The following is a 14,841-nucleotide window of genomic DNA, read 5'->3' as shown; positions in this document are numbered from 1 at the left end:
TTTCTTTCCTCAAATGTATGCAGTAATACATCAGTTTACGTTTGTTATGAGGGTATTCTGATTCCTCCCCCTCTTGCACTATGTGCTGATACGCAGTTGGCATACGTGCGTGTACTATATATGTCGGCAGTCCTTAGTGTATATGGGCGGACATACGTTCTTCTGTGCGTTTATCATTCTTGGATTTATTCATTTTTAACTATAAATTTTTATTTCCAAACTGTTAAAATTATTTTAATAAAGTTTCTAATCCAGTACATGGAAAATCACTCCACTCAAATAAGTTAGTTTGATAATTTAATGAAGAAAGAATCAGATTGTAAAGGGCTTTGCATGTCATGCATAAGGTTTCAGATTTTATCTTGAAGGCAAAGGGGAGGTACTGAATAATTTTAAGCAGTAGAGTGAAATAGCTTATTGTTTTATGAATTTCTTAAAACTTGGTGACTAATTTTGATCTAGTAGATTAGGTAGGAGAAGGATTACCAGGATGACATCCAAACTTGTGGCTTCAGTATCTGGGTATATGGTGGAAGGGACCATCAACAGGAAGGCTATGTGGGAAAGCACTAATGCTGGATGGAGGATGGATGGTTTGTACCTACTGAGTTTGTGATCTCTGTACATTCTTTTCAAGTGGAGATGTTACACACGTAGAAATGCTGGTTTGAAATTCAGCATCAAACTGTCCTGTCTCCTAAACTTCTCTCATTCTTTGGTTTGCATGGAACTGCTCTTTCCATGGCACTTCTTTCCTGAGTTACCTCCCACCTGTGATGCTGGGCTCTTCCTCCTTCACCGCTGGGTATTGCAGACAAAAGCCATCATCCTGACCAAGAACACTTTCTCTTTGGAGACCTCATTCTCACCAGCATCCTCAGCTGCCATCTTGGGGACACAATAATTACAGTTTAGGAGAGGAAGTAAGAACACTTAGTAGCAGAGAACGAGAAGGAAAACCAGGAGACAGTAAAATAATGGGCATTTCTAGTGGAAATTTTGAAAAATCAGGTATCCACTGCATAAAATTCTAACTAGGAGATGAAGGGAATGGGAACTCCAAAGGGTCTTTTTGTTGGGAAAATTAGACCACCTCTACCAGAACAAAGCCAGATCGCACTGCACAAGGCTCACACCATATTGCAATGAGGGAAAAGGAAAATGGGGGGTGTTAGGGAGATGACAGAAACGGGAGATGTATATAGATTAATGTGTAAGCAGGAATGATAGAGTATAAAACAAGAGTTGTGACAGAAGCTAAATCAACTGGATTCCAGTATTTATATCTTTAATAAAAATGTTCAATAAAACATAAAGCAATAATGTTCATTGAAAACTGCTTGAGGACAACAAGGCCGTTTCCTTTCAGTGAACTGGCTGTTCAAAGGAAAAACTAGACATAGTATCTTCATACATCCTTCTTCAGTTTTTTTGGCTTTTTAAACAAAAAAGAAAGCTTCTGCTTATTAAACCTGATGAGTGATGGGTTTTAGCATTTGGCTACAGGTTATGTTATGTCCCACATAGGTGTCTAGTAACATATTATGATATATACCAACATCACAGAATGTTCTCGAAATCGTTCGGGTTAAGCCCCACAGAAATGTATTGGTTTTCTTTTGAGATGCGATGACTATGCTAGGTATTGGGAATCCATATAGGCATAGCTACAGTCTCAAGAAGACAACCTAGATAACCTGAAAAAGTTAATATAATACCGTAAAAACTAAGATTGTAGTAGGTTCAGTGAGCCTGGGCAACATTTAATCCAACCTAATGATTCAGGTCGAAGCAAGCTTTGAAGGAGAAATAAATATTGCCAGCCAAAGCAGAGAGAGGGCCGTCAAGACAGAAAGAGTAGAATGGAGACACTTACGGATACGTTCCAGAGCATGCCACACGAATGGCACGATAAGCAGCGGTCTGATTTACAGAAGCAGAATGCATACACCCCGAGAGCAAAGGCCAGAGGAAGAGAGGAAAGGAAGTTTATGGAGAGCTTTGTGTGTCATTCTAAGGAACTAAATCTTATAAAGGTATAAGGCACTAAACTGTAGGTAAAGCTTGATGTAACGTGGTCTGAGTTATATTTTTAGAAGACCATTCTTGCTGCAATGAAAATGAGGCAAGTCTGGGAAAAAAGAAAGAGGTAGGAGGGTAATAACCGAGAGGTGAGATGACAGCATGATGGATGGGGTATATAATAGAAGTAGAAATAGAGGAGGGAGTCGAGGTCAGTTCGGATGGTGGGAGAAGTCAGCAGTGTTTGGTGGTGGATTAGAGGTGACTGGTGAATGTAGAAGTCTAGGATAACTCTGGTGTGGGTGACTTGGTGGATGATGATGCCATGAAGCTATATAGTACCACAGGAAAAGGAATAAAAATTTGAATGGATGGAAAAGGCAGAAAGTGATGTTTAATTTGGATCCATTAAGTTTAAGGTACAGCGGAAGCTTCAAGTGGATTTGCCTAGCAGGTCTTTGGATTCACAAATACGAAACCTAGCCAAGAGGTCAAAGCTGAAGATACAGATCTGGAAGCACCATTTAAATGTTAACTTAAAATCATGAGGATGAGTGAGGATGCTTCGTTAATGCTGAAGGAAACTGGTGTGTCTTTCACACGTACCATTCAGGTTGTCAATCCAGTTCTTTCTTCCTTCACAACTGTACTTCATTTTAATGGGGTTTTACCTGTTTGACCATGGGGTGGTAGGAGGGAGGCCAGCATTTTGACTGGGCCGGAGAGATGGAAACTCCTGAGCAGGAGCCCTCTCTGCCCATGGTTTCCAATTTCCTGTCCTACCAACATGCTATTGATTCAGCCCCTCTCTGAGTCGTTTTCAGATGTAGATAGGTCTACCTTTCTGCGTTTCTTCTACAGTGAAGGCTCTCGGGCCACCTGCCACCAGTGTGGGCTTTGGGGAGGGTGCTGCCGAGTGTTAGGTAAGTTATCTGTATTAGTTTCCTGTAGCTGCTGTTAGTAATTAGTGAACTTGGTGGCTTAAAGCAACACAAATTTAGTATCTTACCATTCTGGAGATCAGAAATCTTAAATCAGTTTAACTAGGCTAAAACCAAATGACATGTGTTCTGGAGGCTCCAGGCGAGAACTGTTCTTTACTTTTTCTAGCTTCTAGATTCCGTTGATTGTGGTTGCCTTTCTCCATCTTCAAAATGCATTACTCCAACCTTTTCCTCTATCGTCCAGTCTTTTTATTCTGTCATTGACTTTCTTGTTTCCCTCTTATAAGGGCCCTTTTGATCAGATTGGGGCCATTGGTATAATCCAGAATGACTCTGCTATCTCAAGATCCTTTACTTAATGGCATCTGCAAATTGTCCTGTAAGATAACATTCATTGGTTCCAGGGACTAAGACATGGACATCTTTCCAGGGCCATTATTCAGCAACCACACTGTCCATGACGAGAAATGAACACATCTGCTCACCCTGGCTTGCAGTAGTGCTCATAATAGGCACTGTGCGTGTATCAATAAGGTAATTGGCCATACATACAGTATTCGAACAGCATTCTTTAACTGAAGCAAATGTTCAGATTTACTTGTATAGAATCGCTGCTTATTTCCAAATACTCTACAATATAAATTTGATGGCCAGTCATTGTAACAGACATCTATCTTTTCTTTTTTTTTAACAAATCAAATTCTCCTTCTTAATAACTCCTTGAACTTATTTTGAAGAATTACCTATCTCCGATCATGTGTATTTTTGGAAGCATGATACATCTAGGTTCCTACCTTCCATTCTGGAAGTCGAAGAACCAAATGTTCCCTCTCCCTTTTCTGGTACACCTGGGGAGTTGGTGCCTGACTCAAGTTTGGCCAGTCAAATGCTCTGCCCAGTGACTTAAATCTTGATCCAGGCATGTGAGGTTAGGAGAAACAGTTGACACTTACTGATGTTGACAGTGCAGCACCAAACAAAACTGCTTCTGTCTTTCTAACTTCCTCGCACTGCAGTATTGCCTCGAATCCTGCCTGTTTCAAAACTGGAAGCTTTCAGTATCTTTCCAATAAATAACTTTCTCTTTAGTTAGCGAAATTTGGTTTCTGTCACAGTCAGCAAACCCTGATAATAGCAGTGTTACAAAGATATTATTATTGCCTGGTTGAATCTACCGTAAGAATTGTATAAGAAAATTGATTTTCTGCTTCAAGTAAGTTTATTCACTAAAGCCACCTAATTTGGTTTAGGGCTTGACAGTTATAATGGCCTTCTCATTTGTGTGACCTCATTAAAAATTCAGTGGATTAAACATGCTTACAAATCTAGAAAGGCAAGGTAGTTGCTCTTTCCGGATTATACATGCTATTCTCCTGTGTCAGTATTTCGACTTTCCTTGGAATTTTATTTGAAGAGTAAGTGATTCTATACAGTCACTCCTGAATCGCCCGGGGATATCTTCTAGAGCTTTGTTAAAGCTTTATGATCACCGCGCTACAATGTTGAGGATTTACCTCCATTTCTCTGAGTGTTTAGTGGTTTAAAGATTTTTTCCCCCTCTTTAATGGAAAATCACTCAGTGAATTGTGGAAAAGTGATTATTTATCTGAGTCATATTTTTATGGAAACTGTTTTTCACTTCTCTGCATTTTTAGAAGTGTTTTCTTTAAAAAGGATATTCTATTAATATTTATAATTAGATATCACACAAAGCAGATGCTAAATCTTATGCTATAACTTTACGGGTACAATTACATAAAGAAGATTATACACTCTTTGGCATAATGTTCTCTCGGGGAGCTGTAGCACAAAGGACAGACATGCTCCGTGAAGATGCCCATTCTTTTTTGAGTAGAGGGGAAATAGGAAGGCAGTGATTGACCACGATTATTTTAACTATTATCTTCCAGAACATCTTACTGAAGTGGTTAGAGCGGGAGCTCAATAAACACTGGACTCTTTTCTCTCTTTGACCCAAATCTCAGTTCATCTGTTCACACAGTTTTTATTTCTATTCTTACTTTGAAGCCTTATGGAGTCTTCCTACTTTCAGAGCACATGGTGGGTGCGGTCCTTAGCCAGTGTGAATGGGGTGGCTTCCAAACGCACTTGGGGCGGATAGCCCAACTGAGATCAGAAGACAGGAAGAAGAGAAACTCGTTTTTCTAATTACCTTTAGGCCAATACCTTGAGAAACCGATGGAATAATATCGTGTAATCTGATCTACGCTCCAAAGAGCCTTCATGGTATACATGGGGAAACTGAGGCTCTGAGGAATAACTGAAAATAATGGCGCTGTGTTTGAACGTCGGTCCTTGTGAGACTAGACTCTTTCCCCCTCCCCAGTCTCCTTCCTGGCGATTGCTTCTTCAGAAGTTCTACTAGGGACCCCGAGGATGGAGGGAGAACATCAAACCCTCTGCCCACCAACGTGATCTCCTGTGATGGAGAGTGTTAAGTGCTCCGGATTGCCTCCCTGAAAAAGCCTAGGTGAGGAACAAGAGCTGACAAGTGAGGAGAGGCAGGTTCAATTCTCCGGAGACGGCGCAGGGAACGCACCGGGCACGCCCACTACCTCGCGGCCGCCTCGCGGCTCCATCTCCGGGATGCGGGGCTTTTCCCTCTGTGCGGTGTGAGCGCACTTGCTGCCCAGAGGCTGCGCGGGCACCACCCGCAGGCCGGGAGCCCACTCCGGGAGACGCCCGGCGCCTCCCCGGGGCCGGGGCACACGTGCCTGGGCTCGGGCCAGGGCGAGTGGCCTCGGCGTAGTAGCTGGGGTGGGTGGGAGCACTGGCTCCGGGCCGCGGCCGCCACCCGCCCGCCGGCTCGGGCGGTTGGGCGGAGGAAGCGCGGGACTCCTCCTCCGCATCGTATTAACATGCACCCAGGGGCGGGTGACCAGCTCAGCCTCGCCGCCCCAGCCCGCCACGTCCCGGCGCTCAGCCTCCGCGCCAGAGGCGAGCGCAGCGCTCCCGGCGCCGCAATCCGGAGGACGCGGCCTCTCCGACACCTCCGGCCCCGGGGAATCGGCAGCATCAGCGGCGGGAGCGGCCACAGCCGCCTTGGCTTCTCTCTCGAGTCCTTCCCATTACATCGTTGAGAGCCTCTCTCGGCCCCCAGGACATCTCTTTCGTCCTCCCTTCGACACTCGTGGACCAACGGACGGACACAGGACCGAGGGCCGGACTGCGGGAAGCGGCAAGGTAACACCAGGCTGCGCCGGGGGCTGGGGCGTGCGTTCGCGGCGGCGGCCACCAGGTCCCGGGCCGCCGCCACCGCCGCGCGCTGGGTGGCTCTCGCCGGCGGAGGGACTAGGGGCTGGGCTCCCCTGGTCGCCCGCCCGCTTTTCCTTCCCCTTCCGCCGCCTTTGGCGCCTTCCCGCCCTCCCCCCCCCCGGGGGGGGGAACCCCAGGAACCCGGAGACCGGCATGCCCCTCTCTGGGCTTGCGGTCATCGAGGCTCCCCGGGGAGAAAATGGATTTCTAATTGCGACAGGGTCCTGGAAGGGGGAGGGGAGGAGAACAGCCGTCCCTGTCGCGTCCCCAGGCCAAATGCACACCCCCGCCCCCAAGCCCTGATGCACCTTGTAGGGGAAGAGGGGGCTGCTCCCTGCGGCGGGTTTCTCGACTAGCTTCGGGGTCGTTGGCAAAGCAAGTTTTTGCACTTGTTTTTTAGGTGACATTTTGGCATTGGCAGTGGAGACAGCCCCCTCCCCTGTGTGTGTATGTGCATGTGCACGCGCGCGCAAGAGAGGAAGCAGAGACACAAAAGAGACAGAGGCACCCAGGGAGGGACGGAGATACGGAAAGAGAGACACAGAGAGACCAGGGTCCGAGAGAGAGGTCACTGGAGAGTCGCCCCCGTGCCCGCGGCCGACGCCAATTCCGGGCAAATAGCGGGGCGTGCTATGAGACCTGGCTATGAACGGGGCAAACTGAACGAGCGGGGCTGAGCTGGGGACAGACAGGGACCCCTCCTCCGGGCGATGACAGATAACACATTGCACTTTCTGGGAGGGGCGGCAGCAGCTGCCGTGGCGAGGGGTGGGGGGTGGGTGGAGCGGAGATGAAGACCCTGCCTGCGGGGCTCCGGCTGCGGTGCTCCTCGCGGGAGGTGAGCCGGCCCGGCCTGGCCTGGTGGCCCCGGGAGGCGGTGGGAAGGGGCAGCCGATGGTTCAGGTGCCTGCGTCCGTGACACTGTCGGTTCTGGCGCGTCGCTCCGGCCCCTGGGCTCGCGGTCTCGCCTCCCTTCCGGCCCCGAGCGCTGCGGAATTTTCAGTCCCAGAAGGGGAGAGGGCTCGAGGCGGCGAGAAGGCCGGGACCGGGACGCCCGGGAGTGAGATGCTATTTCTTTATGGACTCAGGCGAGACTGGACACTCCTGCCTCCGTGAGCCCAGCTCCGTTCTTGAGAGACCGAGGCTCCTAGTCTCCCCCACAGCGTAACACGTGAAGTTATGGAATTACAGTGATGAAAGACCTGTAATAAAAGTCACAATTAAAGACGGATCTTTAGCTTTTATTGTCTTCATGAGTGGCTTTGTAAAGTGGTGATGGATCAGTCTAAGTTGCAGTCAGACCCTGGGGTGGGGAGTGTTTAGAACTAGGAAAGCAGTTTTAGGACCATGCAAACATCTTGCAAATTATTTTTACCAGGAAGGAGCTAATTGCCTTTTGACTGTTATTTATAGCAGAATTTCAGCTTCAAGAAACAACTTTCTGTTGGCCTATGTGATTTTGCATGTATAGCAGTAGCCTTTATCCCAACTGAACGGAAGTGACATGGAAGCAAGAGATACAAGTGTCCTGATTCATCTAATGTCAAAAGGATAGTTTTCTTCGCTAAAATTTTTCAAAAGGAAATTCGAAGTCATAAAGAAGAATTGACTGTCTATGCAAAAATATATGAAAATTAAACATTTAGGTTACAAAAGCTACCCATGGTTCAGAAAATTCATATTCTGCCATGAAATAGAAAAGTTCATAGAAATCTGGTGTCAGCGGCCTTATTAATTTCCTTTGGATGTATTGGTTCAGTTTAAAGTTGCTGCAGTGGAGTACTGCCTCGAAATATTCCTAGTTTTAGAGCTAAAATTTCATGACTATTAAAAAACAAAAACAAAAATAGACTCATACAGGAGAAAGGATTATCTACTTTGTATGTGAAGAGACTTGAATGCTTTCACACATACAGAATATTGAAAAAATTACATCTATTTCTCTGTGTATTTCTATCCTAAGAATAGTTTGCCAAATAAAATATTTTCTCTCAAAAATTATAGACAGTCTAAATATTGGCAAAATGACCTGGTAAAAGGATTCTTAAAGAATTTGTGAAAGTAATTTTTTGACAAAACTCTTCAAATCACACACTAGCAACTGTGCTTTGGGAGGAATGATAAACTTGAGTTTTCCTTGTGGGGACTTTTCATGGGTTAGCATCTGTAATTTCTCCGTGTAAACTTTGCTCTCTCAGGACCAAAACCTTGACAGGCATGGTTATACAAATCAAGACCTTTTTGTCACAATATTCTGACGCCTATACAGAGAAATAGTCTAAACTAAATAAGTGATCGTATACTTTCTAAGTTCTTCTAGGCTTAAGTGCTCTATTGAATCAAATTTGGAAATACAAATTGCATGCACTTTGATTTAACTCTGTTAGGTATGTATGCCTTTGTTCCATATTGCTGTCTAGATTGATTACCTTTTAAATATAAATTTAAAACTGCAAAGGAGGTCGGAGGTTTTACCAACTACTCATTTAGAGACATGTGGCATAGTAATCGTTTCAGGTACAACTCAGTTGAGACAAGTAACATTCTTTGAATAGCAACTTCTCCTGAAAACAGAATTCAGTGTTCTGATTTTGGTGTCATGTGGCATTTCAAATTCAGAAAGAATAATACAATGCTATCTAAATGTGTATTTTAATAGTGACGTTTCTATGACAGAATCAAATTCACATTATGCTCTCTTCTCCATCCTTCCCACAAATTGTCCTACCCTTGAGCAGAGCAACTCTGCTCCATGCAGAAGGATCTGTTTCCTTTTAGGAAGCCTTCATTTGGAAGACTTTCATGAAGACTTCATCTCTGGAGGAATCAGGCTTGCCTCTCCTTGGTTAATTTCAGATAGCCATGTAGTTGTAAATTCTTTTGTTTCTTTTTCTCCTTTCTCTCCTCCCTGCTCCCAAAGGAGCATCATTAAAGCAGGAGGGCTGAAAGGACTTCTGAAAAATCTAAACACTTCTCCAGTCTTCACCTCCCACACTTACAATCTCTGCCTTATGTCTACGATATGTTGTTCTCTTTATACATTTTTATTTTAAAGAAACACAATCACAAGGAGACCCTATTACAGAATTCTAAAAAATTTTGTGCTGCTGAGCCGCTTGGAGATTCAAAAGCACCCCATCATGTCTTGTGCTGTCTCCTATTTCCAGAAGATCCTCAGGACTTGTAATTCTTCAGTTTCAAAGAAAACAGTCCTTTCTTCTTTGACCTTCTTCTTCTCCTTCTTCTCCTTCTTCTCCTCCCCCTCCTCCTCCTTTCTTTCTTTTTTTTTTTTTTATATCGTGGGGCGTGTGTAGCCGGTTTCTTGTTACTGCCCAGTGAAGGTGCCAAAGATTCTGGTCACAGGAACGTCTAAACCGTTCTACACAGAGGAGGATTTAGGACTTCACTTTAATTTATTTAACACCCACTGATAACTCATTGTATGAGATACCAAGTACCAGTTTTTTTTGCCTTTTAACATATACTTACTGGGCTTAATACCATTAATGTATAAAGCATTAAAGCATATATACATGTCTACGTACATATGTATATATTTGCTACTTCTCTTTTTGTAACTCTGCAACACACAAACTTGCAGAGGAAGACACGTGGTTGAGTCAGAAAGAATGGGATGTGGATGGAAGGAGGTGAAAAAGGTGAATGATTCCCTTTGAGGTCTTTTCTTGCCTTCTCTGCACTTAGGTTGGTACTACGTAGGAACTGCCCTGACCCATACATTTTACATCTTTCACTCCAGAAAGCAGTCGGGCCTGCCAACTGGTGCATGGGTGAGAAACTGGAGATAGTCTCCGCCTTTATTGACTTCAGATTTTTCCAGGGTGGTGTTTATTGTTGTCACCTTCCTGCAGGAGGTAATGATGACTGACTAACAAGTGACATCCCACTTGGGAAGCCCAGCTCGCACCCAGGAAGCCCTCTGGATATGTTGCCACAGATCTTTGACCCAGTTTCTTGGGCCTTTTTTTCTTGGGTAGGTGAGAACCCCTTAGAGCTGGGATCTCATTGCCTCATTTGGGGTTGTGAACCAGGTAGCAATGCTCTTGATGGATCTTCTGTGAAGATGCCAACCCCGCCTCCTCCTGGATTTGCCCAACACTAACCTGTTCATTTCCACATTCATCCATCATAGTTTGTGCATCTCTTGTCATGGACAATGTCTACATCTTCTCTCAATGTTCCGTGTTGGATTTGTAAGTAACAACACAAAAGCAAGCGTGATGCATGTGGTTTGGCATTGTCTTAAATGCCCAGTGCCAGGATTTCTCAGGATGCAGCAGAGAGAAAGCAGGTCCTTTTGGAGCTGTGGATGAGCACTTAGGAGAGGATGGTTGGTGCAGGGACCTGTGTATCCATCTCCCCAGCTCCTGTATCCCCATCTGCACAGGGAGGGCTCAGAGGCTTTTCAGTGACTCCCTCAGGTGGCTTGTGGGAAAGTCTCTCTCTGGGAGCATTTCCAGCTCTATTACTTTGCTCCCTGACATGGTTTTGGCTAACTTGAAAACATCTGCTAGAGTAACTTCCCTTTTAATTTGACGCCCGGGGAACGTTTGTGAGTATCTGCCAGGAGGACCTGCGTTAACTTTTACTCTGACCTCCAGCTTACACCCTTTCCCTGGGGACCCCGGCTTTCTTCCTTTCAATTTCATTTGGAAACACAATGGCAAGCCTATTTCTGCACTAGAAATTTCCCTGCTAGATATCACTGTGATTTCTTTGCAAAACACATGCTGCAGGTTGAGAGAAAAGTGGCATTTTGATCTTGTCTCAGACTTTGCAAACAAGTCTTCTTCAATATGATTCATCAGACGACTCCAGCAAGAGCAAGAAGACACAGTTGCTCCCCTTGAAGCTCTTTTCCCAGACATTAATCTAGAAGCAAAGTCATCTTTTCATTCTTTCACACAGGGATGAGCTGTCCCATCTGGAGCTGGGAAGGGGTAGCAGGGGAACACAGAAGTTTACTGTGTGAGCCCCTTGGAACATGGTTTCTGGCGTAATTTCCTCTTTCCTAGACTTCAGCTGGAAAGTCATTTAATCAGTGACTCTCTCCAGCTGCATGCAGGTTTAGTGCTTTATACTTTGTATTGTGGTCCTTTTACAGTAAAGAATGATGCGTTGACTTTTGTGAGTATCCAATCAACTGTATTCCTTGCTGAACCATGCATTCCATGAGAAGGAAATACAGCATGTTCATGAAATACCACTGCTGTCGGGCACAGCACCTAGCACTTAGGGAACGGCCAGTACACACTGGTTTAGTGAATGAATGGATAAACAGATAAACAGATGAGTGCTCGCACGTCTGTATTCTGTGTCAGGACTGTAACTCTGAGTATTACATGGCTTTTGCCTGACTCTCCTTGCAGTCTCAAGCCCTGCCTTCTTTGGTCCTAAGCTTACTCTGATAATACCTGGTAAATACATGGCTGATATCAGCATGGCCAACATATGATGGGTTTGGTTGTGCTATATTTCCTGGCTAGGGAAACTGCAGTCTTCTGGTAGACAGAGGGAGGTTCTGAACTAAGATAAGGATTAAAACAAACAAACAAACAAACAAACAAAGCAATACAACCACCCCCCTGCAAAAAAATCATTTGTCCCCTCTTCTTTCTCCCCCTTCTTGCCCAGAAAAAACATATGAATAGCTTAACCTCCCTACTTGCCTTTATTGAATTTCCCCCACTTTTTGATGCTTAATGGCTTCTTTCCTATCCTTTACCCCAGAGGATTGAGTGCTCCTCTCTGTGTCTCCACTGAATCTGATGCATACTTAATATTCCATTTTCTGTTTATGTGTTTGTCAACCTCTGTGAGACCATAAATTCAAGGGACAAGAGAGATTGGGGGTAAGAGGAGGGTTGCATATGGAAGAGATGCAAATATTCATTGAGGATTTTTTTTTCAGTTTTTTAAAATTGAAGTATAGTCAGTTTACAAGGTGTCAATTTCTAGTGTACAACATAAATTTTCAGTTATACACATACATACATGTATTCATTTTCATATTCTTTTCATTAGATATTACTGCAGGATATTGAGCATAGTTCCCTGTGCTAAGCAGTACAAATTTGTTTTTTTATCTATTTTATATATAGTAGTTAATATTTGCAAATCTCAATCTCCCAATTCATCCCTTCCCACCCTCTCCCCCCCAGTAACCATAAGATTGTTTGCTGTGTCTATGAGTCTGTTTCTGTTTTGTAGCTGAGTTCATTAGTATCTTTTCTTTCTTTAGATGCCACATATGAGCAATATCATATGGTATTTTTCTTCCTCTTTCTGGCTGACTTCACTTAGAATGATGTTCACTAAGGATTGAAAGATTGAATCAGATCCCCGGATGAGAGAGAGGGGGTGGGCAGGGGAGAAGCGGTGACAACTGACTTTCTTGCTGGAGATTGATTTCTGTAGAGGCACTTAGTTAGAACCCACGTGGGGTGATTCTTGCTCATAGTGAGTTTTGCAGTCTATTGTTTTAAATTATATGGAATCATAGCCTTCTAGGGATTTCCTTGGTTTTCTTACCCTAGTTCCTGGCCAGGCCTGTAGTATATTCTGTCCTACTCTGTGCTTCTGAGATACTTGAATGACATGTGCGATCAGTGGGCCAGCTGCATGGGTTTGCTGACCTGCCCTTGGCTCCCCGCCAGACAGGTGCTACAGCCACTGTGTAGCCTTAAGGGTCTGTGAGGAACTGTAAGACTCAGCATGGACAAGACCCATGTTTTTTATAATATGCCTAAGAATTTTTCTAGATTTGCCTTCACCTTATTAATAAGTTAAAATATGTTGCTTTGATGATCCGAATCCTAAGGGATTTAGATGATTAGCGTCAGGTATTTGGCATATACGTAGCCTTCCCAAGTACGGGCAAACAAGCAAACGAAGTTACACTGTCTTCCTTGTGCTCATTAGCACGGGGAGTATAGAAATGCAACACGTGGTTCAAATCCTTGGGCAGCTGCAAATATAATCCAAAGAAATGGGCTCATTTTGGAATATTTCTGAAAGAAGAGGGTCTTAAGCTGGGCTTTCCTGGAGGGATAAGACTTAAATAGGAGGATGACTTAAGTAGGGGGTGACTTTTCAGAAAAGGCAAAACATTTAGGACATGGAGCTGCAAACAACTTGGTGTATTCCTGGGTCAGAGAGATGTTCTTCAGCTCTGGCTCCTCTAGTGCATTTTAGACCTGGATGAATTTGATTGGAAAGGGTGGAGACATGCTGTGGAGGGTTTTATTGACTGTACAAGAATGTTTACAGTGAACAAGAGTGCTGAAGGATTTTGAATAGACGATGCCATGGTGAAGTGGCCTCTTGGACCGATGGCGGTAGATCAGTCAGCCACCACACTGGGACAGAAGCAAGTGTTTGGGAGCTATGATACTAATTCAGGTGCAAATGATGAGACTTAGGTCTTGGGATGTAGGGACGCAAGAGAACAGGACATGAAATATTCTGAAAGCTTCTCAAGTAATATTTGACTGTTCCTCTGTTACCTTATCCCTGTGTCACAAACTGCTTTTCCATTCTTTATTATTAGTTAAGAATTATTGCGAAATATATCAGCCCCACCAAAACATTAAATATTGTAATAAGCACCTGTGTACCCAGTCATTGCGCATCCTGTCAGATACTCCCAGAGTGCCCCCTCTCCGAGCGTACCTCCCCTCAGTGCTACCCTGGGTGTGAAGTGTGTGTTTGTCGTTCTCCCACGTTTCCTCGTGCTTCGCTCCGTATGTGTGTGTGCCTCCACAGTGGAGTCTTGTGTTGCTGTTTCAAAACTGTACAAATAGTAACAGGCTCTTTTTAGTTCTCTGTACCCGACGTTAATTGATCAGTGTTTTGTTGGTCTGTGTAGGTACTGTTTGTTCACTTTTACTACTAGATGGCATTCCATTTATTGTATAATATATAGCGATTCATCTGTCAATTTCTGTTGGTGCGGAGGGTATTTTCCAGCAAGGCTGCTGTGAACGTCCACACACACATCTCCTTGTGCTAACAAAGGAGACTTTCCTTAGGGTGTCTTCCTTGGAGAATTATAGGAAGATGTTGACCTTTTTTTTTTTCTCTTAACATTCAGATTTCTTTGAAATGCATAGTGATATGTGTTCTTCTCTCTCCCACTGCCTTAAAAAAAACTTACTGATTTGTAAGAGTTATCTATATATTCTGGATACCAGAGGTTTTTTTTTCCCCCTGCAGTTTCATTTCAAAAATTCATGGGCTCATTTCAGTGGGCTTCTCCACACTGGTGGCTTGTCTTTTTATTTTTATGATGTCTTTGAGTGAAAAGATTATTTGTAAAATTTAAAATAAATGCAGTTTTGACTTTCACTCTTTATGATATAAGTATCTTGTTTAAGAAGCCTTTTCCAGTTCTGAAGGACAAAGGTATCACCCTTTCATAGCTCATAAAATATTAAAGTTTTATGTTTACCATTAGTTCTTCAAGACTTTCTTATCAAAGGCTATTCCCTAAAGCCCTTAATTACATTCCCAATTTGGGCACAATGCTTAGTGTCTCTTGGCATCATTTCCTGCTCATGAAGTTAGACTTTGAAGCATT

General features: G+C 44.0%; 1 protein-coding gene across 8 annotated transcripts in view; it reads left to right on the top strand.

The window, feature by feature from the left end:
- Positions 1 to 14,841, top strand: part of DLGAP1 (DLG associated protein 1) — an 822,007-nt gene that overhangs the window by 225,671 nt on the left and 581,495 nt on the right. The window contains exon 1 of one of the 8 annotated variants that reach the window (XM_072949180.1): positions 5,992 to 6,170. The exons of the other annotated variants lie outside the window; for them this stretch is intronic. The gene's annotated coding sequence lies outside the window, so the exon portion shown is untranslated. Of the gene's footprint in view, positions 1 to 5,991; positions 6,171 to 14,841 lie in introns of those variants that run through there. 8 annotated transcript variants of the gene reach the window in all.

This window comes from Vicugna pacos, chromosome 24 (assembly GCF_048564905.1).
Source record: "Vicugna pacos chromosome 24, VicPac4, whole genome shotgun sequence".
In the NCBI taxonomy this organism is placed as follows: Eukaryota; Metazoa; Chordata; class Mammalia; order Artiodactyla; family Camelidae; genus Vicugna; species Vicugna pacos.
This window is presented reverse-complemented; position numbering and strand designations above follow the sequence as displayed.